Source organism: Muntiacus reevesi, chromosome 1 (assembly GCF_963930625.1).
Source record: "Muntiacus reevesi chromosome 1, mMunRee1.1, whole genome shotgun sequence".
NCBI classification, from domain to species: domain Eukaryota; kingdom Metazoa; phylum Chordata; class Mammalia; order Artiodactyla; family Cervidae; genus Muntiacus; species Muntiacus reevesi.
The window spans coordinates 120,117,220-120,138,875 of NC_089249.1; the positions used below are offsets into that span (position 1 = coordinate 120,117,220).

The window sequence follows — 21,656 nt, forward strand, 5'->3', positions numbered from 1 at the left end:
TTGAGTAGATTTCTTGGCTTCACTTAAAGAAAAAAAATCTATCCAAGTACGTCTTTGTTTTATAATTCAACTCATATGCCTGCGATTTCTCCATCTGATCTCCTTCCTTTTTCTGGCCTCTCATCTACGCTGGAGAATTTTAGGAGGCCATGGAACACGGGAGGAGCAGCCACGACCCTGGCTAAGGGAGTAGAGGGCATACATTTTCTTTGAGCATATTTTGATCAGTGGGTGTGGGGCAGTTTTGCTTAATCTTCTAATTCACGAGTGCCTTTTCTTAGACCTCCCGCTGTCTTCCGCCTGGGTCCAACTCTTGCCCTAAATTTACATGAACTTTTCTCCTTGTCACCGACTCTCAGCGCTTGAACCTCCCTTCCCCTGGGCCTGACCTAATTCTGGGTGCCGGCTGTTGCTTGGTTTATTTCCCCACTTTTTCAAGCCCACAGAGCTTTACTGGGCGCTTCACTTTTGCTCGGATGGGTGCTGGGGTTCACAGGGGCTCGGGGACGTGTGCTTTGAAGCAGCCACGACCCCGCCACCCGCCCCGAGCCCCATGAAGCCCGGGGCCCCGAGCTCCGCGGGTGTGAGGAGGGGGTGGAGAGCAGGACCCGGCAGGGTGAATCACAGGGCGTAACAGGTGCCGGGAGCCGCAGCTGCGCCCGCATCCCGCTCAGGCTCTAGGGATGAGGTTTTCTTTTTCTCCGGGTTTTTTTGGAGGTGCCACCGGACCAATGCAGGCCGCTGTTGTTCATCGCCTAGCAACTGGCGGAGCCAATGGGAAGCGGCGAGGCCTTGCGAACCTGCGGAGCAGGGGAGGTGGCCGCGAGGGGTGGGGCGGAGCCCGGCCGGGGGCGGGGAAGGCGGGAGCCGTAGGTGGGGGCGGGGCCGTCGGCCCGGGCTCAGCGTGCAGCCGCGCCTGTGCGGGCCCTCGGGGCTGCGCGAGCAGGTCTAGGACTCCGAGCGGTGCTTCCCCGCCACAGCCGGGGGCCGTGAAGGTGAGAGCCTCACCCGGCGCCGGGATTGTGACGCGCCCGCCCAGGGAGGGGCGACGGCGCCTGCGGGGACTGGGGCAGGCGGGCGGGCGGGCGCCGGCCGGGGTCGGGAGGGCGGGCGCGGAGGTGAGCGGCGGCACCTGGCGCGGCGCCCCGCTTCTGTGCGGGAGCCTCGGCGCGGCCGTTGGGGCCGTTGGAGGAGGCGGGCGAGCGTTGACCCCCCGGCTGCGCCTGGAGGAGAAGGTGGGAGGTAGGTGCCGACTCGGGGACCGCTCCCGCTGATCGTCGCAGAGCGGAGCCCCAAACCCTCTCCGGGATGGAGAGAGGGTGGCGCCTGGCGCGGGATGACGAGCGACGCGGGGACGTGGAGGAGGAGGGGATGGCCAGTTGGGGGCTGCGGTGTCCGCCGAGTGGGAGCTGCGGGGCTCGCGGGCTTCGGGGTTGTTAGCTCGAGCCGCAGGGGCCAGTCGTGAGGAGTGGTCGGTGGCCGCTGCAGGGGAAGAGAACCCCCCTACCGGTCTGGTTAAAAGACTAGGGCAACAACTTACATCATCTCAAGGCAGGCGTGTGTGAGGATGTTTTGGTGTAGAATTCTGTAGTAAAGTACAGTAAACTGAAGTGTGAGCTTCCTGCTGCCTTTCCAGCCTGTTCCAATCGCCCAGTTATGCAAGTCACTTGGGCTAGGAAATGTCATCTGCTCAGTAATTTGTTCTCAGCACGTATAACGTGGGAATCTTTAGGTTATTACTTCCATTACTGGTTGTGATCTCCAAATTACCATTAATGGCAACGTGGATAATAGTTTTTATTGAATCTGAGAGAGTTGACATTTCCCTTTTCTGGACCCCATAATGGGGCGACGATTAGAAGAGGCACTCTTCCCAGAGTGGTTCGGAGGTGTACGAGGGGGGCTGCCTGGAATTTAAAATTGCTGGGCTCCCCTAACAGTTCATATTAGTTTTTGGATCTAGAGTTGGCTAGGAATGATAGGTGTCTTGGCTCAGGAGGGATTGGTTTACAGTTTAAGAAGGAGAAAATTCTGGCAGCCTGGATCCTGAACTGAAAAGGTAGGTATGACTTGACACATTTAGGGGACTGAGCAAACTTGGATAGAATTAGAGATCAGGAGAGAGAGAGAAAAATGCTTTTAAAGTTTGCTTCATGCTCTTTTGACATTTAGAAGAAGTTAGAGGTAGATTTATGAATTTGGATTCAGTCAGCAAAACTTAATCCATCAAATCTCGTGTCCTACAGCTATTGTAACCTGCAGGTCTAGGAAGCTTCTGTTACTCATTCAAGTTAAACAAGTAAAAGCTAATAACTAGTTTTATGCTCTTTTCTGCCTGCTGGCAGTGAGAGTTTCTCAGAATGGTGGTTTGTGAAGAGAGGAACAGGAACGGATATTTAAAATGAAAGCTCTTTCAGTGTCTTGCTGGGACTCTTCAGTCAAGTCATTTTATATCCTTCGTTCCCTCGTCTGTACAATGAAGATAATCATGGCCCAGGATTTAGTAACGTGGTGAAGCAGCTTGAAGATAACCGCAAAGACTTAGTTATTCTAGGATGAAATGTGAGGATCTCTTCCTAACACATTGTGCCTTGTGACAGGGCTTGTTACATGCTGAGGCAGTGTGTAAGAGAAAGAACATTAACTGTTAAGATGATGTGCCTAAGGCCTCAAGGCTGACACGTTATATTTTGGGGCTGTCTGAAAACCTCACATAGCTGCTTTTGACCAAACTAGCTATGACTCAGGTTTTATAAAAGATATTGAGTGCCTTCATTGTGGTATGCATCTAGAAATAAAAAGATAAAAAAGACGCTGCCCCAGAATTGTGTCGTTTAACACTTAAGTCGGAGCACTTCCAGAGCTTTGTGTGTGTGTGTGGTTGGATTTTTAAATTTTATTTAAAAAGGATAAACTACAATGACCGAAAGGCAGATTAAAACGGAGCAATTAACAAAAATCTAACAAAATGTCAGCTTTATTTTTTATCTCCCCCCACTAAAATGTAAGTAAGTCCCATGAGCCTAGTTTCTTACACCCACTTGTTTGTGGCTCTGGTGGTTTAATCACTAAGTCGTGTCCAACTCTTGTGACTCCATGGACTATAGCCTGCCAGGCTGCTGTGTCCATGGAATTTTCCAGGCAAGAATACTGGAGTGGGTTGCCATTTCCTCCTCCAGGGGATCTTCCTGACCCAGGGATCAAACCCACGTCTCCTGCATTGACAGGCAGATTCTTTACCACTGAGCCACCAGGGAAACCCAGTTTGGTAGTTGGAAGCAGGTAACTAGGATTAGAGGTAAGGTTGGAAAACAGGGCTATGACTTTTGACTGGTAGGTGATAGGGAATCCTTAAAAAGTTTTATCCAGGGGAATTATATTTGATTTTTACTTCAGAATGGTATTTCCAGCAAAATCAGTAATTTGAGTGGTCCATAGACAATCCAAGTAATATCTGAGTCAGAGTAGTACATAGCAGTGTAAGACTAAAAATAAGTTATTGAAGCCCCCAGGATGTTCTGAAAAGTAAAAATGATCATTCATACAACCAGCCTTTATTGAGCATCTTTCTGTTTTAACTTGTGGTATAATTGACATATAACGGTATTAGTTTCAGGTGCACAACATAATTGGTTATTTTTATATCTGTGAAATGGTTACTATAATAAGTCTAGAATCTTCTTTTAGGATTAGAGAAATAAATACACCAAGATAAATAAGATACACACCCGTTTTCAGTCAACTTGTGATTGAGTAAGAGAAATGACAGTTGTAATACAGTGCTGAATCTGAGTGTCATAAGAAGCATGAACATGTCAGGTCTCAGTAAGGTAGGATTCTGAGATGAGAGAAGACACAGATTCTTTCAAAGTAAAAATAAGTTCCTGAATAGATGTTAAAATTTGTCCAGTTAAACAGTCAGTGCAGTCTCACTATAACATTTACAGTTTTCGTCTATGAACCCTCACTTCTCACATTGCCCTCCCCACTAATTAATTCTTTTGAGTGAAATTTCAGATTTGACTACCATATTACTAACTATCTTCTGTGTGCCTTAGTTGTCTCATTTGCAAATTAGGAATAGTAAAACCTACTTCATAAGTTTGTGATGATTAAATGATATGTTAGTATCCAGAATGGTGCCTGGAAAAACACTTTACATCTTTTGAATACTTAACTATTTGACATAAAAATGCTGTAATTGAGTAAGAACTAACTTAAAGGCAGAATTTTTTCTTTTTTTTTGTTCTATTTGTGAGTATTAGCTAAACCCTCCACATTCAGAGAGGGTAAATATATTCTGTTAAACTAAACTTCTTGAATGAGTGACCTTTGTTTATTATCTCCTGTTATTTACTGATCATTTTTCTGAAATCTGATTTCCATTTTTACTCCTCAGGTTTGTCATAAAGTCCTTAATTACCAGATTCAACACAATATTCTATTTAGCTCTGCCCTTTCTGTGGCATTTGCTGCTGTTCCTCATTTCCTCCTCTTTAAAACTCGTTTTCCTTGGTTTTCCTTTAACCTCCCCTCACCCCTGTGTTTTCATCTCCTAGATCTAGGTCGCTTGCCCTCACCTCTTACATGTTGATGTTCTTGAAGGTTCTTTCTGCCTCCCCCCTTTTTTTCTGTATAGATTCAACGGCCACATGTATGCCGATGACTCCTAAATCTGCTCTGATATCTTATTAACCTCCAGGCCCTAGAGTTTATCCCCATTTGAATGTCTCATGAGGACCTGTATAAACCCAGTGAGTTCTACGCTGAGCTCTTTATCTTCACACAGTTAACCAAACCTGCAGGTAACTTTACTCCTGTGTTCTATCTATGTGACACTGTTGTCTGTCTAGTACCAAAAACAGATTTTTACATGAGAGAATGAATGCCTCCATTTTGTGTATTTGTCACCATGTTTGTCAGCCTAGCTTCTGAAGCTTTTCTTGTCTTTCCTTCATTGTCTTCACTGTCACTGGCTAATTTGGGCAGCCAGCTCCTGACGATTAATTGCTCTGTTTGCTATAATATTTTTGTGCCAGGGCTACTGAAAATGGGACCTGTTTTGTAAGCATAATGTGGGAGGAGATTTCTAGAATAATATTATTCTAAAAGAATTCAGTTTCATGAGTGGCCAGTAGATACTTGTAATCCAAGGTGGATACCAGCCATTGCATATATATAGTCAGCCCTCTTTATCCACGGATTCAACCAACCACAGATTGAATTGAATCAATTGAATTGAACCCAGGTTGGTTGAATCTGTGACTGTGAATCCTGTGGATAAGGAGGGCTGACTGTGTTCATTGTACTGTACTATAAGGGACTTGAGCATCCTCAGAGCTTGGTATCTGCAGGGGGCCCTGGGACCAACCCCTTTTGGATACTGAAGGATGACTGTACTTTTTGCCTAATGGTTAATAGTTTAGGTTATGAAGGATAGAGTCTTGAGTTTGTCAGTCTTTTGCTAGTTGATTTTAATATGATTATCTGTGCTTCTTTTTGAAAAGATGGCACCTTCAGCATTATTCTTTACACGGCCACCCTCAGAAATATAATGGATTTGGTTCCAGTGTTGTGAATATTGCAATAAAGTGAGTCACATGGAATTTTGCTTCCCAGTGCATATAAAAGTTATGTTTTCGCTGTATTATAGTCTTTTAAGTATGCAATAGCATTATGCCTGAAAAACAATGTGCATACCTTAATTAAAAAATAGTTTTTTTGCTAAAAAATACTAACCATTATCAGTGAATCCTAATCTTTCTGTAGTAATAGTAGTGTCAAGGATCACTGACCACAGTTCGCCATAACAAACACAGTAACAATGAAAAAGTTTGAAATATGGTAGGAGTTAACAAAATGTGGACAGAGACACGAAGTGAGAAAATACTATTGTTAAAAAATGGTGCCAGTTGACTTTCTTGATGAAGAGTTGCCATAAACCTTCAATTTATAAACACAGTATCTGCAAATATCTGCACAATAACAATAAAGTGAGGTATGCCTGTATTCTGTATCCATACTCTAAAATTGTCCTTCTACATAGGGTCAAGCCTGTAACAGCAAGAAGACATTTTAGCTTCTAGTAGTTTCCAGGCACTGTTGGGAGGCTGAGACTGAATGGTCCTGAGACTGTGGCTGCTCGGGAACTGGTGGCAGCGTGTGAGGAGAGCCGATGGCCAGGTGGGGTGAGGGCGACCCTTGCTGGACCATGGAGGAGTAAGCAGATACCACCAATGTCAACAGCTGGCATTGAGAGGGATGCTTTGAATATGTCCACAGATAAACTGAAAACACTGTTCCTATGTGTGTGCTAAATGAGAAGTTCAAGGTGTCAGAAGTAAATAAACTTGATGGGAAGGCATCCATTAACCATCACAAAGGCAAATTTACCTTCTTTTATGAGTGGAGCATTAAACGAAACTGGACAGGTACCTCTGGAGTGCAGTACAAGGGCGATGTGGAGATCCCCAATTTGTCTGATGAAAATAGTGTGGATGAAATGGTGATTAGTGTGAGCTTTGCCAGAGATGATCCAGACACAAATCTCATGGCCTTAAAGAATCAGCAACATCCTCAAAACAGAGTTCACACAGGGTACGATATTGCCTACAATCATGGAGAGTCAGTAGACCCAGCCGGGCAGCCAGCACTGAAAACTGAGGAGCGCAAGGCCGAATCTGCCCTTTCAAAAACCCAGGTCAGACCTGTTGGTGTCAAAATCCCCACTTAGAGAGACCTTCCTGACATCACCGGAGGAGCTCTACAGAGTCGTTTTGTTTTGCCTTTTTTTTTTTTCACTCCCCAAGAGCTTGCTCAGGCGTGTACCCATGCTCCTGTAGTGTTATGTGTGTGTTCAGTCGATCAGTTGTGTCCTACTCTTTGCGACCCTGTGAACTGTAGCCCGACAGGCTCCTCTGTCCGTGGAATTCTCTAGGCAAGAGTACGGGAATAAGTGGGTTACCATTTCCTACTCCAGGGGATCTTCCCAACCCAGGGATTGAATTTGCATTTTGACTTCACCTGGAAAGCCCTCCTGCAATGTTAGAAGCAGAGAAAGGTGGCAAGTTTCAGCTGATGGGTGTCAGCGTCTGGAGAATTCACTGAACTGGTCCCTGAGAAACGTATTGCGATGAAGTGGAGGTTTAAATCTTGGCCCAAAGGTGGCTTTGCCACCATTACCTTGACCTTCGTTGACAAGAATGGCGAGAATGAGCTGTGTTTGGAAGGCTGAGGCATTCCTGCCCATGAGGAGGAGAGAATGTGGCAGGGTTGGCAGGGGTACTACATTGAGGGCATCAAGCAGTCCTTTGGCTGTGGTGCATGCTTCTCTTAGGGCCAGCAGCGGGAGTACAGGCTGCCCAGTATTTCAGTCCAACCCTCTCCTGACTGAGACTTGGGACTCAGAGGACTGCACCATCCCAGCCACTAACTTGGGGCCAGGGCCCTTCCCTTCATGTGTCCCTTGGGTTTGCGCATGCTTTCTGCTGGGTGGGAAGAGAGGGTGAGTTCTCTTTTAGGTGTACCTATGCTAAATTAGTGTAATTTTAAAGATGAAGGAAAAGACCTTTTAGAAATCATCAGTAACTACAGTCTATCACCAACTGTGTTAGTTTATGAGGAGATGGTCTCAAAAAATTTATATCATTTGCTCCAGATACTTGTTAAGTGTCCAGTGGAGGCCAAGGTTTGTGAGGCTTTGGAATCAGATACAGATGTACCTCTTTTTATTTTGCTTCACATTATTGTGTGTTTTAATAAATTGAAGGTTTGGGGCAACCCTGCATTGTCAGGTGATTGACATTTTTGAGCAGTAAAGTATCTTTTAATTAAGGCATGTTCATTGTTTTTTCAGACATAATGCTGTTATTGCACATGCAGTAGACTACGTGTGTAGTGTAAACATAACTATTAGATGCAGTGGGAAACCAAAAAATTCATGTGACTTGCTTTATTGCAGTAATATGGAAGCAAACCACAGTATCTCCAAGGTAACGCTGTAAGCTAGTCTCATTCTTACCTTCCAGGTTAAAGAGCTAAGTTTTCCTTTCTCTTTCAGGTGTGCAACTGGCTAAGTTATCTTGCCTCCCTGAGTTTCATATTCTTCCATCAAGAAAGTAATGTTGTATTTACTTCTTCCTAGGGCCATGGTAAGGCTGAGTGACGTGGCTGGTGAACACATTTGGCAGGTAGTAAAAGTAAGAGCAGTAGTTCTTCTCGCCTACCAGCTTCACATAGGTATCTGAAACAGAAGTTCTTCAGTCCCTGTCCATGATCCTTGGCAAATCTCTGGATGGCTTCATGGATCCTCTGAAACTGTGGCCAAAACTGCCTGTTTTTCTACTTTTTTTTTTTTCAATTCTTGACTGCACTGGGTCTGCATTGCTGCACACGCACTTTCTCTAGCTGCGGCAAGCAGGGGCTATGCTCTAGTTGTGGTGGAGGACTTCTCTTGTTGCAGAGCACTGGCTCCAGGGTGCGCACGCTTCAGTCGTTGTGGCACATGGGCTTAGTTGCCCCACGGCATGTGGGATCTTCCCAGGCCAGGGATCGAACCAGTGTCCCCTGCATTGTAAGGCAGATTTTTAACCACTAGACCACCAGAGAAGCCCTGTTTTTCTACTTTTAAGTGGGAAGTTCTTTTGCTAAGAAGTTCAAATAAGATTTAAAATAATTGCCATTTATTGATACTTCATTATCACTTAGCTTACTTCCAAGTTTACAAAGTTAGATCGATGTGGGTTGTTTTTTTTTTCTTAATCATCTCTTAAGAATGATTGCTGCTATTCCTGCCTCTGCCCTGGAAGGATGTGGGAGACCTGGATTTGATCCCTGGGTTGGGAAGATTCCCTGGAGAAGGGAAAGGCTACCCACTCCAGTATTCTGGCCTGGAGAATTCCATGGACTGTACTGCCCTTGGGGTCGCAAAGAGTGAGACATGACTGAGTGACTTTCACACTATCTCTTAAGTTGTTGTGGTCTTGATTCAAACATCTAATCACCTTCCTGCTTCTCTAGGCTGGAAGACTTAGAGACGATCAAGACTCCATCAAAAGCCTTACTAAGTTGCAGCACGACTGAAGTGTTGATTCTGGTCTGTCACAGTATTACGGTAGCATACATCACATTAATATATCATCAAACTTAGTTGACATTCATTCAGCAAACTTTATTGGATTCCATATTGACTGAGGGTCAGTTATGATACCTCATACCAAAGCAAGTACAGTTTAGTTCAGTTATTCAGTCATGTCTGACTCTTTGTGACTCCACGAACTGCAGGATGCCAGGCTTCCCTGTCTGTCACCAACTCTGGGAGCTTACTCAAACTCATGTCCATCGAGTTGGTGATGCCATCCAACCAATTTAAAAGCATCAATTCTTCAGTGCTAAGCTTTCTTTATAGTCCAACTCTCGCATCCATACATGACTACTGGAAAAACCATAGCTTTGACTACGAACCTTTGTTGGCAAAGTAATGTCTCTGCTTTTTAATATGCTGTCTAGGTTGGTCATAGCTTTTCCTCCAAGGAGCAAGCGTCTTTTACTTTCATGGCTGCAGTCACCATCTGCAGTGATTTTTGGCGCCCCCAAAATAAAAGTCTCTCACTGTTTCCATTGTTTCCCCATCTATTTGTCATACCAAAGCAAGGGTACAAGCAATACCCTGACAGGCCTGCTGGCCAGGAGTGCAGCTTAGGTGGTGGGCGAGAAGGGGTTATTACAGTTGGTTCTGTACTGCAGAGTTGATGCAAAGTGTTCTGGAAGCACAAAGAGAAAGGAATGGCCATTCAGAGAAAGCCTGGAAAAGAGCTGTATATTCACTAGATTGTTTTTCAGAAATTTTTTTGTATTGCTATTTAATATTTTGTCTGCTTCTATACAGTTATCCAATTGGAATAATACTGTTGGATTATAATTTAGTCTCAAGGGGAGGTGGTAGAAAGCAAGAACCTCTATATGTGTCAGATTTGAGAAAGCAGCTCACTATTTGTGTATTCCTTCCTCTTCTACAATATAGTAGGGTGTAGGGTGTGTGGTTGATGAAAGTGAAAGAGTGAAAAAGTTGGCTTAAAGCTCAACATTCAGAAAACTAAGATCATGGCATCTGGTCCCATCACTTCATGGCAAATAGATGGGGAAACAGTGGAAATAGTGGCTGACTTTATTTTTTGGGCTCCAAAATCACTGCAGATGGTGATTGCAGCCATGAAATTAAAAGACGCTTACTCCTTGGAAGGAAAGTTATGACCAACCTAGACAGCATTTTAAAAAGCAGAGACATTACTTTGCCAACAAAGGTCTGTCTAGTCAAAGCTACGGTTTTTCCAGTAGTCATGCAAGGATATGAGAGTTGGACTAAAGAAAGCTGAGCACCGAGGAATTGATGCTTTTGAACTGTGGTGTTGGAGAAGATTCTTGAGAGTTCCAAGGAGATCCAACCAGTCTATCCTAGCAGAGATCAGTCCTGGGTGTTCATTGGAAGGACTGATGTTGAGGCTGAACCTCCAATACTTTGGCCACCTGATGTGAAGAGCTGACTCATTTGAAAAGACCCTGATGCTGGGAAAGATTGAGGGCAGGAGGAGAAGGGGACGACAGAGGATGAGATGGTGGGATGGCATCACCAACTCGATGGACATGGGTTTGGGTGAACTCTGGGAGTTGGTGATGGACAGGGAGGCCTGGCGTGCTGCAGTTCATGGAGTCGCAAAGGGTCGGACACGACTGAGCCACTGAGCTGAACTGAACTGAGGGTGTGTAGTTAAATGTGCTGGACTGTTATGCTTTGCTTCTTGACTTCATCATATTCTAGCTGTGTGACCTTGGGTAAGAAAGCTTGCTGGACCTGTTTCCTCATCTCTGATAGGGGCAATTGACTGGGTTATTGTGAAATTTAATCATTTAATACATGTAAAAGGATTTCGGTTTACTTGTTTCAAATAAATGGTTTACACTTAGTTATTTTATTCTTAAAATTAAGTAGAATCTTGTTTGATGATTGTGAAGACAGTGTGTGCATGTTCTGCTTAAAAATGTGAGAAAATTTTGATATAAATAGCTGTACTCGATTCTGTATTAGGTCCCATGAGAGATGTAAAAATCATGGAGAGTAGAATTGAAAAGTCTTTAAAAACCCTAGTTTTACAGATGTCATAACTGAAGACCACAGAAGCGATGACTTGCTCAGGGTCGTGCCTGTGGGAGTGGCTCTGGGAACCGTGGCCCTTGACCCTGGTCTGGTGTTCTTTCAGTAGCTTGTGCGGCTTCCCTGAGGTGCCAGCAGGTAAAAAAGATGAGCTTTTTTAGATAAGCTCACCTAAAAAAGATGAGCTTATCTGAAGAGCCAAAACCAACACAGATAAAAACAAGAGTAATAAGTCATTGTATAATGAAATACCAGATGGTGTGGCATAGACTCTAAGGACATACCCGTCTAACTTCATGAGCTGCTCTCTTGAAGCAGAGAAATGCACTGTACTAGTTGCTTGAGTCCTAGAAGGTTGGTAGGTTAAGAACATTCTTTTTTGAGAAGAATTTTAATAGTGATAAACCAAAGTCGACCTCTGTCTTCTTTTTCTCCCTACTGAGTTTAGATTGTAATCCATCTGGAGGAGGAGTCCATCTTTGCCAGGCCAGCCAGTACTCTGTGTTTTTGCTTTTCACATCAGTGCAAGGCAGACCTTCCTGGTGGGCTGGTTCCCCACAGACAGGCTCTGACATGGCCAGGGTCAGTGTGAAGGGGGCAGCACCAGTGCTCACTTGTATATGTGATCATGAGGAGGGGGCAGGTGCTGGAAGTGTCATTGATTGATGGGGGAGCATTTATCATTTGTCTACACTGATGTTTCCCCTAAAAGGCAGGGGTGCTCCTGTCTGGGATTAAAGTGCATCCATACCACCCCACTAACTGTGCATGAATCCACTGCCTCTAAAAATGTTGCAGAACAGTACATGCCCTGGAATATCCAGCTATGTAAAGGTGTGCAGTAGCAGTGAGAACACTGGCCCACCCCTCACTACACCCAGGCATCCCATTCCCCAGGGCTGTCCTTACTAACAGTTCGCAACGCTTCCATACTGTTCTCCTAAATGTATTTAGATAATTAGCAAAAAATGGTAATCAAAATATTTTTGTTTTCCATCACTTTTTTTTCACACTATACATGCAAATCTACTTCACTTTATTAATCCCAGAGTACCCCTTCTTCTGACTGTACCATATATATTGATTTTTAACTGTTTCTCTATTGATATTTATTTATTCATTCATTCATTCATTTGGCTGCGTCATGGGGCTTGTGGGATCTTAATTCCCAGATCAGGGCCCCCTGCAGTGGAGGCATGGAGTCCTAACCATTGGATCGCCAGGGAATCCCCTCCTTATTAATATTTAAATTTTCTCCAATTTCTTGCCATTAAAAATAAAGCTGTAGTCAGCAGTGTTCTTATATGTCATGCTTGCTAACTTGCATAATTGAATATGTGGTAATAGATGCCTAGAAGTATAATTGATTAGTAGAAAGACTTATGCATTTCAAACTTTTGTGGACTGCTGGGTTGCCATCTAAAACTGCAAACTACTGACCTCTGGTAAAGTTTCACTGACATAATCGACTGTCTGAATAACTCTGGGACATTTGTATATTTCTAATCAATTTTTGCCCTTCAGGGCCGTTTGCCTTTGTGTGTTGATAGTGCAGCTTAACTGATTAGTCTGAAGATAAATGTTTTATATTTTTTATCACACATGCCATTCTGCTTTTAGTTTTGGTGAGTTTTGGTGCTACTCTCCCCCATTTTCTCTGCTTATCTCTGTAATTGCCTTTTTAAAATGTGGATTTTATTTCTCATTATATGAAAAACACATTCACTTATAGAAAATTTGGAAGGCACAAAAAAAGATTACTCATAATACCTTTGTGTGTGAAAATACATTGTGAAGGGGATGAATGTCTTGCCCTTGTCCTTCTCTTTTCTGCTCCCAGGCTGGCCTGGTCTTGTCTTCTAATTTTTTCTGTTCTTATACAAACTTCACAGGGCAAAACTTATATGTGTATATACATTCGTATATTGTTGTTGTTTCAATCGCAACCCCATAGACTGTAATGCCCCAGGCTTCCCTGTGCTTCACTATCTTTTGGAGTTTGCTCAAACTCATGTCCATCCAACCAACTCATCCTCTGTCATCTCCTTCTCCTTTTATTTTACCTTCAGTCTTTCCCAGTCTCAGGGTCTTTTCCAATGAGTCAGCTCTTCACATCAGATGGCCAAAGTATTGGAGCTTCAGCATCAGTCCTTCTAGTGAATATTCAGGTTTGATTTCCTTTAGGATTGACTGGTTGGATCTCCTTGTAGTCCAAGGGACTTTTAAGATGAGTATTCTCCAACACCACAGTTCAAAATCATCAATTCTTTGGTGGTCAACCTTCTTTATGGTCCAACTCTCAACATCCATACATGACTACTGGAAATACCTTGCTTTAACTATATGGGCCTTTGTTGGCAAAGTGATGTCTCTGCTTTTTAGCATGCTATTTAGGTTTTTCATGGCTTTTCTTCCAAGGAGTAAGCGTTTTTTAATTTCGTGGCTACAGTCACCATCAGCAGTGATTTTGGAGCCCAAGAAAATAAAATCTGCTACTGTTTCCACTTTTACCCCATCTATTTGCCATGAAGTGATGGGACCAGATGCCATGATCTTAGTTTTTTGAGTGTTGAGTTTTAAGCCAACTTTTTCACTCTCCTCTTTCACCTTCATCAAGACGCTCTTTATTTCTTCACTTTCTGCCATTAGGGTGGTATCATCTGAATATCTGAGGTTATTGATATTTCTGCTGGCAATCTTCATTCCAGCCTGGTATTTCTCATGATGTACTCTGCATAGAAGTTAAATAAGCAGGGTGACAGTATACAGCCTTGATGTACTTCTTTCCCGGTATTGGACCAGTCTGTTGTTCCGTGTCCATCTCTAACTTGCTTCCTGACCCGCATGCAGGTTTCTCAAGAGGCAGGTAAGGTGGTCTGGTATTCCCATCTCTTTAGAAGTTTTTCAGTTAGTTGTGATCCACATAGTCAAAAGCTTTAAGCCTCATCAGTGAAGCAGAAGTAGGTGTTTTTCCTAGATTCCCTTGCTTTTTCTGTAATATGACAAATGTTTGCAGTTTGATCTCTGGTTCCTCTGCCTCTTCTAAATCCAGCTTGTACATGTAGAAGTTCTCGGTTCACATACTGTTAAAGCCTACCTTGAAGGATTTTGAGCATTACCTTGCTGGCATGTGAAATGAGCACAACTGTATGGTAGTTTGAACATTCTTTAGACTTTTTTAAAAAGACCAAATAAGATCATGTTATTGTCCTGCAGCCTTTTTTTTTTTAACTTATAAAATATCATGGAAATATTCCAAATTAGTAAAATAGCTAATAGCTAACATTTATTGAGCACTTACCATATACCCAGGACCCTGTTTTAAGTCCTTTGCATGAATATACTTATTTAATAAAGTTATCAAGTAAATTTAAAGCTAAGTTTATTACTTAACCATAATTATTTAATTTGGATTTTTTATCATAATTCTTTGAGGTAAAGATTGGTTTTACTCTCCTTTTGCAGATAAAGAAAATGAGGTCCAGAGATTTCTGTTCAGAGCCACTTACCTTGTAAGTGCTGGAACTGTGTTTGAAACCAGGTAGTCTGACTTTGGGCCCTGTGCTTTAAGTACTGTTTCTCACACTGCAGCAGTATCTGGGTCAAGGTGTTTATAAGGGATTTGATATAGCTCCCTAAGCTGCTAAGAGGGTAGCTTTCTAATGGAGGATTCTGACTTGGAGCTTCATGGCAATTGTATCCTTCAGCTCAAAAGGACACACATGAAAAATTTTCCTGCAGTTTGTGTCTACACACTATTTTGTGCAGTTTTGCCCAAATGCTCTAATGAGTGGTGGTAGCAGATACTGTTCTTGGGCCTCTCATCCATGAAGCAGCAGCCTGGGCTGTGGAGTGTGGAGTGGGCAGTAGCCTCTGATTCTGCCACTTGCCTGCTGTGTGACCTTGGGCAAGTTGCCTAGCTTTTCTGTATTTCATGTCCCTCATCACTGAAAGGGGAAATAATGTGATGACTCAGGGTTGTTGTGAAGGTTGCCTTCGTAAGGTTTTAAAGCATTGAGAACAGCACCTGACATGTGTTTGTTAGATCAGTTCCCTAGGTATTCGGTACTCAGTTTTTACCACTTATGTCAGTAAATACCCATAACTACCCTACAAAGTAGGGAGTATCGCCCTACAAGTAGGGAGTATCGCCCTGTTTTCTGCTGAGGAAACCAGCTGAGAGAGACTTGGTCAGGACATGACCTGTCCGCCCCAGGCCTGCGAGGCTCACAGTGTTTGCACTGTGTCCCCAGCTGTAGGTCCTCAGAGCCACAAACTCAGCAACAGGGCGGGTGATTAAAGGGATATCAGATTTTGAGTTTCAGCCATTCAGATATATTTTAAAATTTAATTTATGGAGAAGAATTTATTTCTATGGAGAAATCTATACTATTATGCCAGTCAGATGAAATCATTTAGATTTTAAATTTGTAAAAAGCAGATTCTAAGAAGTTGAATTTAGTATTTATCTGTACTGATATGCATATCTAAATAGTTTTGTGTAAGGTAACAGAGGTATTAATAATTGAACTGAAAGCTATAGTTTACTTTGGAATAAAATCATAGTATGACATAGTATTTTTCTGAGTAATCATAAAGTATTTGGTTTTTGAGAGTAATAACATTTATTAAAGTATGCAGATAACTAAATTCTAAAGTTTTATGGCTGAATTTGTAAGGGCTAATGTTTAAAGACTTCATTTTAAGAATTTTATTTTCTTAACCCAAAGTTGGGTAGCTCTAACTTTGTGAGATTTTAGCAAAGACTTTAGTTGGTTATTTGTGGAAAATCCTGTGTAATGTTTAGAAGCCCAGATAGTAACATGTTACTACCTTCTTGTATAATGAAAAAAGCAATATTTTCTCACCCTTGATTGAAGTTTGTCTTAGAACTCTGATTAAGTAGGCAGTTGTATCTTCTCAAGTTTGAATTTCAAGTGAACTTGAAAAGAACACTTAAAATAGTGTACTGTGTGAAGGAAATCTTGTAATCAAAACATCACTTAGGTTTCTGCCAAGCTCTCTTTCCGTGGGTAGAAGTGTTAGGAGAGATTTGGGAGATGATGAAGAGTAGTTCTTTTCTCTAAAGGACTCACATCTTGTGCTTCTCTTCCATTGCTGTTTTTGTTTATTCACTTTTGCTTGCTGGAATGAATATGCTAATTTATCATCAGTTATTTACTTGGGTATTCGTTGATTATTCTACTAAAATGGGAGGTGGGTACAGAAGTGGAGAATGTGACTCAGGAGTCTAGATGGGAAAAGTGAAATAAACTAGAAGGACCCAGAGAATAGAGTTCCTTGGACTACGTGAACAGGATGATGGTGGGTGAGCTGGGCTTTGAAGAAATATTAGTTTGGGGGCAGGTGAAAGAAGAAAGCAAAGTGGCGTTCACAGGCCAAAGTGACAGTACCAGACGTGGGACTTGGTTCATGTTATAGATGCCTGCTTGAGCACCTGCTGTGTTTCAGGAACTGTTGGATACAAAGATGAATACATTTCCCACCCTAGTTTAGAAGTTCATGAACTAGTGAGCTAAAATTTTATGAAATGATTCGTTGTAATACTGCATGGTATCATTGTCATAAACCTGATGAGTTGCTTTTGTTGTACATGGTATCACTTTAGTTATGTTTCAGCAGGAAACATAATTATGGAAGGAACTCAGAAATGTAATACATATATGTGTATATAAACTAGTGTTTATCTATTGCTGCATAATACATTACTCCAGAATTTAACAGCTTAAAATAAGTCATTTATAAGTTTTTGTCCATCCGGGTGCCACTTAGCTGGGTGCCTCTGGCCCAGGGTCTCTCACTAGGCTGCTGTAGGTATTGGCCAAGGCTGCAGGCATCTCAAGGCTTGACTGGGGAGGATCTACTTCCAGTCTCACTTGTGTGGCTCCTGGCTGGCCTCAAGCACTCACTGACTATTGGCTGGAGGCATTGGTTCCTTGCCACATCGGCCTTTCATGGGGCTGCTCACAACAGGGCAGCTATGACAGCTTGCTTTCCCCAGAAAGAGGGATCCATGATACCTTGAGTGAGTGAATTTGTGCAGTGTTAGTCGCTCAGTCGTCTCTGACTCTTTGAGACCCTGTGGACTGTAGTGCGCCAGGCTCCTCTGTCCTTCGGATATCCCAGGCAAGAACACTGGAGTGGCTAGCCATTCCCTTCTCCAGGGGAATCTTCCCAACCCAGGGATCAAAGCCAATTTGTACTGCAGGCACATTCTGTTTGTTGGAAGCTAGTCACTAAATACAGCCCACTCTGAAGGAACAGAACAATCTAAAGGTGTATACAGGAATGACTGTATCCTATAGGCTGCCTACCCCAAAATTCTATAAGTGGTTGATATATATTGTGCAACCCTGAGTCTTCGTCGAAGAAGGAAGAAGAACCAGGCAAGGAACATTTCTATTTGAAAAAACACATGTAATTAACCTAGAACCACAAGTGTTCTTGCTAAAGATCCATAAACTTGTATTTGATGACGTCTTAATATTTTAGGGATAAATGGTAAAATGACTTATTTCCACCCTCATTAAACTTTCTGTGGAACTGATCTCATTTCTAGGCATTGTCTTTATGCCTTTTTAAAGCAAAGTGTTCATAAATGAGTAAAAAGCTATTGTTGGTAGCACAGCAGGGGAGAAGTTTAGAAGTGTACCTCAACTTAAATAGTAGGTAAGATCCTTTAAGAATTGTATGTTCTGAGTGGAATCATTTGAAATGAATTAGAGGTACTCAGTCTTTTAAAGAACCTTGCTGAAAATCTTTCATTATATTCTACTTTTAACATAGAGTAATCGATGGATTTGTGTGTACGGTGTTGCATGACTGAATGGTAGAGTGAGGAGCACCAGTTTAAAGATGGAGATTTGTGTCTCGGCTTCAAGAGTCAGACACAACTGAGCTGCTAAGCTGAACTTCACAGCCCCTTACAAGTGTGACCTCAGGCAGTCCTGTTGACTCCCTTGAGGCCGAGCTTCCTATCTATAATATAGATAAATACATATGAAAGAAAATAATTTGACATGAAGACTGATAGATTTCTTTTTGGAAACCTACTAAAATCCTTATTTTCTTTCAGAAACAGTGTAAATCATTATGTTCAACTGTCTCAGTACAGTTCACTTCAGTCGCTCAGTCATGTCCACCTCTTTGAGACTCCATGAACCACAGCACACCAGACATCCCTGTTCACCACCAGCTCCCGGAGTTTACCCAAACCCATGTCCATTGAGTCAGTGATGCCATCCAACCATTTCATCCTCTGTCATCCCCTTCTCCTCCTGCCCTCAATCTTTCCCAGCATCAGGGTCTTTTCCAATGAGTCAGCTCTTTGCATCAGATGGCCAAAGTATTGGAGTTTCACCTTCACCATCAGTCCTTCCAAAGAACACCCAGGACTGATTTCCTTTAGGATGGACTGGTTGGATCTTGAAGTCCAACGGACTCTCAAGAGTCTTCTCCAACACCACAGTTCAAAAGCATCAATTCTTGGGCGCTCAGCTGTGTTTATAGTCCACCTCTCACATTCATTCATGACTACTGGAAAAGCCATAGCCTTGACTAGACAGACCTTTGTTGACAAAGTAATGTCTCTGCTTTTTAATATGCTGTCTCACTGCTTCTCAATTTTCTGCCAGGATTCTGACCAAAAAAAATGGCTACCTGATAATTCTTGACTTCAGCATAATCCACCCAGAAAAGACCAGATTACCCTTGCTTATTTTATACTGAGGTATATGGCATTGTACTTGGGGCCCATAGCACATAGATGGATGCCAAAGTAGTTCTTCAGAAATAGTGAGATAACATTTTTACTGAAGTTTGCAATTTTACTGCAATTAGTAAGCTTTTCTCTTATGAAGATTTATTGGAATGTACATTGAGGAGTACTTGAAATGCTAAAGTTTATTATGTGCCTATGTATATGTTATTCACTAGGAAGGAACAAAACTGTCTTTGTGATGTATAGGAGAAAAAATTCTTACTTATGGGTTACTTTATAGGTTTTTTTTCTTTATTCATGACTGTTCCCATCCATCTTAAATGAATGAAGTATCTTTCACAAGATATTGAATTCTTAATCTTTATGTCTTGCTCATAAAATTCACTCATGGTTTTGGGAATTTAAGCAGCTACTCTCATCCATGCTATATAAAGAGAATTGGGGGTTACAGATTCAGTTCATTTCAGTTGCTCAGTTGTGTCAGACTTTTTGCTACCCTGTGAACTGCAGAACACCAGGTTTACCTGTCCGACACCAACTCCTGGAGATTGCTCAAACTCATGTCCATAGAGTCAGTGATGTCATCCAACTATCTCATCCTATGTCATCTCCTTCTGCTGTCTTCAGTCTTTCCCAACATCAGGGTCTTTTCCAGTGAGTCAGTTCTTCACATCAGGTGGCCAGAGTATTGGAGTTTTAGCTTCAGTAAAAGTCCTTCCAGTGAATATTCAGGACTGATTTCCTTAGGATGGACTGGTTGGATCTCCTTGCAGTCCAAGGGACTCTCAAGAGTCTTCTCCAACACCACAGTTCAAAAGCATCAGTTCTTTGGTGCTCAACTTTCTTTCTAGTCCAACTCTCACATCCGTACATGACTCTTGGAAAAACCATAGCTTTGACTAGATGGACGTTTGTCGGCAAAGTAATGGTTCTGCTTTTTAAAATGCTGTGTAGGTTGATCATAGCTTTTCTTCCAAGGAGCAAAGTGTCTTAATTTCATGGCTGCAGTCACCATCTGCAGTGATTTTTTTGCCCAGAAAAATAAAGTCTGTCACTTGTTTCCATTGTTTCTCCATCTGTTTGCCATGAAGTGATGGGACTGGATGCCATGATCTTTGTTTTTTTGAATGTTGAGTTTTAAGCCAACTTTTTCACTCTATTCTTTCACCTTCATCAAGAGGCTCTTTACTTCCTTTTTGCTTTCTGCCATAAGGGTGGTGGTATCTGCATATCTGAGGTTGTTGATATTTCTGCTGGCAATCTTGATTCCAGCTTGTGCTTCATCCATCCTGGCATTTCACATGTACTCTGCATATAATTGGATTAAAGATTTACTGAGCATGGCACCGCCCATCAGAACAAGGTGCAGTTTCCCCCTCAGTTAGTCTTTCCCATCAGGAAACTTTCATAAGCCTCTTATCCTTATCCATCAGACAGAATGAAAACCACAATTACAGAAAACTAGTCAAACTGATTATATGGACCACAGCCTTGTCTAATTCAATAAAACCATGAGCCATGCTGTGTAGGGCCACCCAAGATAGATGGGTCATGGTGGAGAGGTCTGACAAAATGTGGTTCACTGGAGCACTGGAGAAGGGAATGGCAAACCACTTCAGCATTCTTGCCTTGAGAACCCCATGAACAGTATGAAAAGGCAAAAAGATAGGCCACTCAAAGGTGAACTCCACAGGTTGGTAGGTGCACAGTATGCTACTGAAGAATGGTGAAGAAGTAACTCCAGAAAGAATGAAGGATGGAGCCAAAGCAAAACCAACACACCCAGTTATGGATGTGACTGGTGATGGAAGTAAAGTCCAATGCTGTAAAGAGCAATATTACATAGGAACCTGGAATGTTAGGTCCATGAATCAAGGTAAATTGAAAGTGGTCAAACAGGAGATGGCAAGAGTGAACATCAACATTTTAGGAATCAGTGAACCAAAATGGACTGGAATGGGTGAATTTAACTCAGATGACCATTGTATTTACTACTGTGGCAAGAATCCCTTAGAAGAAATGGAGTAGCCATCATAGTTTACAAAAGAGTCCAAAATGCAATACTTGGGTGCAGTCTCAAAAACAACAGAATGATCTCAGTTCATTTCCAAGACAAACCATTCAGTATCACAGTAATTCAAGTCTATGCCCCAACCAGTAATCCTGAAGAAGCTGAAGTTGAATGGTTCTATGAAGACCTACAAGACCTTCTAAAACTAACAAACAAAAAGGACGTCCTTTTCACTATAGGGGACTGGAATGCAAAAGTAGGAAGTAAAAAAACACCTGGAGTAACAGGCAAATTTGGCCTTGGAGTACAGAATGAAGCAGGGCAAAGGCTAACAGTTTTGCCAAGAGAACGCAGTGGTCATAGCACACACTCTCTTCCAACAACACAAGAGAAGACTGTGCACAGGGACATCACCAGAGGGTCAACACCAAAATCAGATTGATTATATTCTTTGCAGCCAAAAATGGAGAAGCTCTATACAGTCAGCAAAAATGAGACCAGGAGCTGACTGTGGCTCAGATCATGAACTCCTTATTGCCAAATTCAGACTTAAACTGAAGAAAGTAGGAGAACCACTAGACCATTCAGGGATGACCTAAGTTAAATCCCTTATGATTATACAGTTGAAGTGACAAATAGAATCAAGGGATTAGGTCTGATAGAGTGCCTGAACTATTTGGATGGAAGTTTGTGACATTGTATAGGAGGCAGTGATCAAGACCATCCCTAAGAAAAAGAAATGCAAAAAAGCAAAT

General features: G+C 42.4%; 1 protein-coding gene and 1 pseudogene across 8 annotated transcripts in view; both read left to right on the top strand.

The window, feature by feature from the left end:
* The first annotated feature begins 861 nt into the window (after positions 1-861).
* The window catches only part of SSX2IP (SSX family member 2 interacting protein), a 58,659-nt gene continuing 37,864 nt past the window's right edge, over positions 862-21,656 (top strand). For 7 of the 8 annotated variants that reach the window (XM_065910015.1, XM_065910033.1, XM_065910042.1 and 4 more), the window contains exon 1: positions 862-995. The gene's annotated coding sequence lies outside the window, so the exon portion shown is untranslated. Of the gene's footprint in view, positions 996-1,152; positions 1,243-21,656 lie in introns of those variants that run through there. The other variant, XM_065910023.1, reaches the window with a different exon arrangement.
* On the top strand, positions 6,176-7,336 carry LOC136147806 (activator of 90 kDa heat shock protein ATPase homolog 1 pseudogene; annotated as a pseudogene).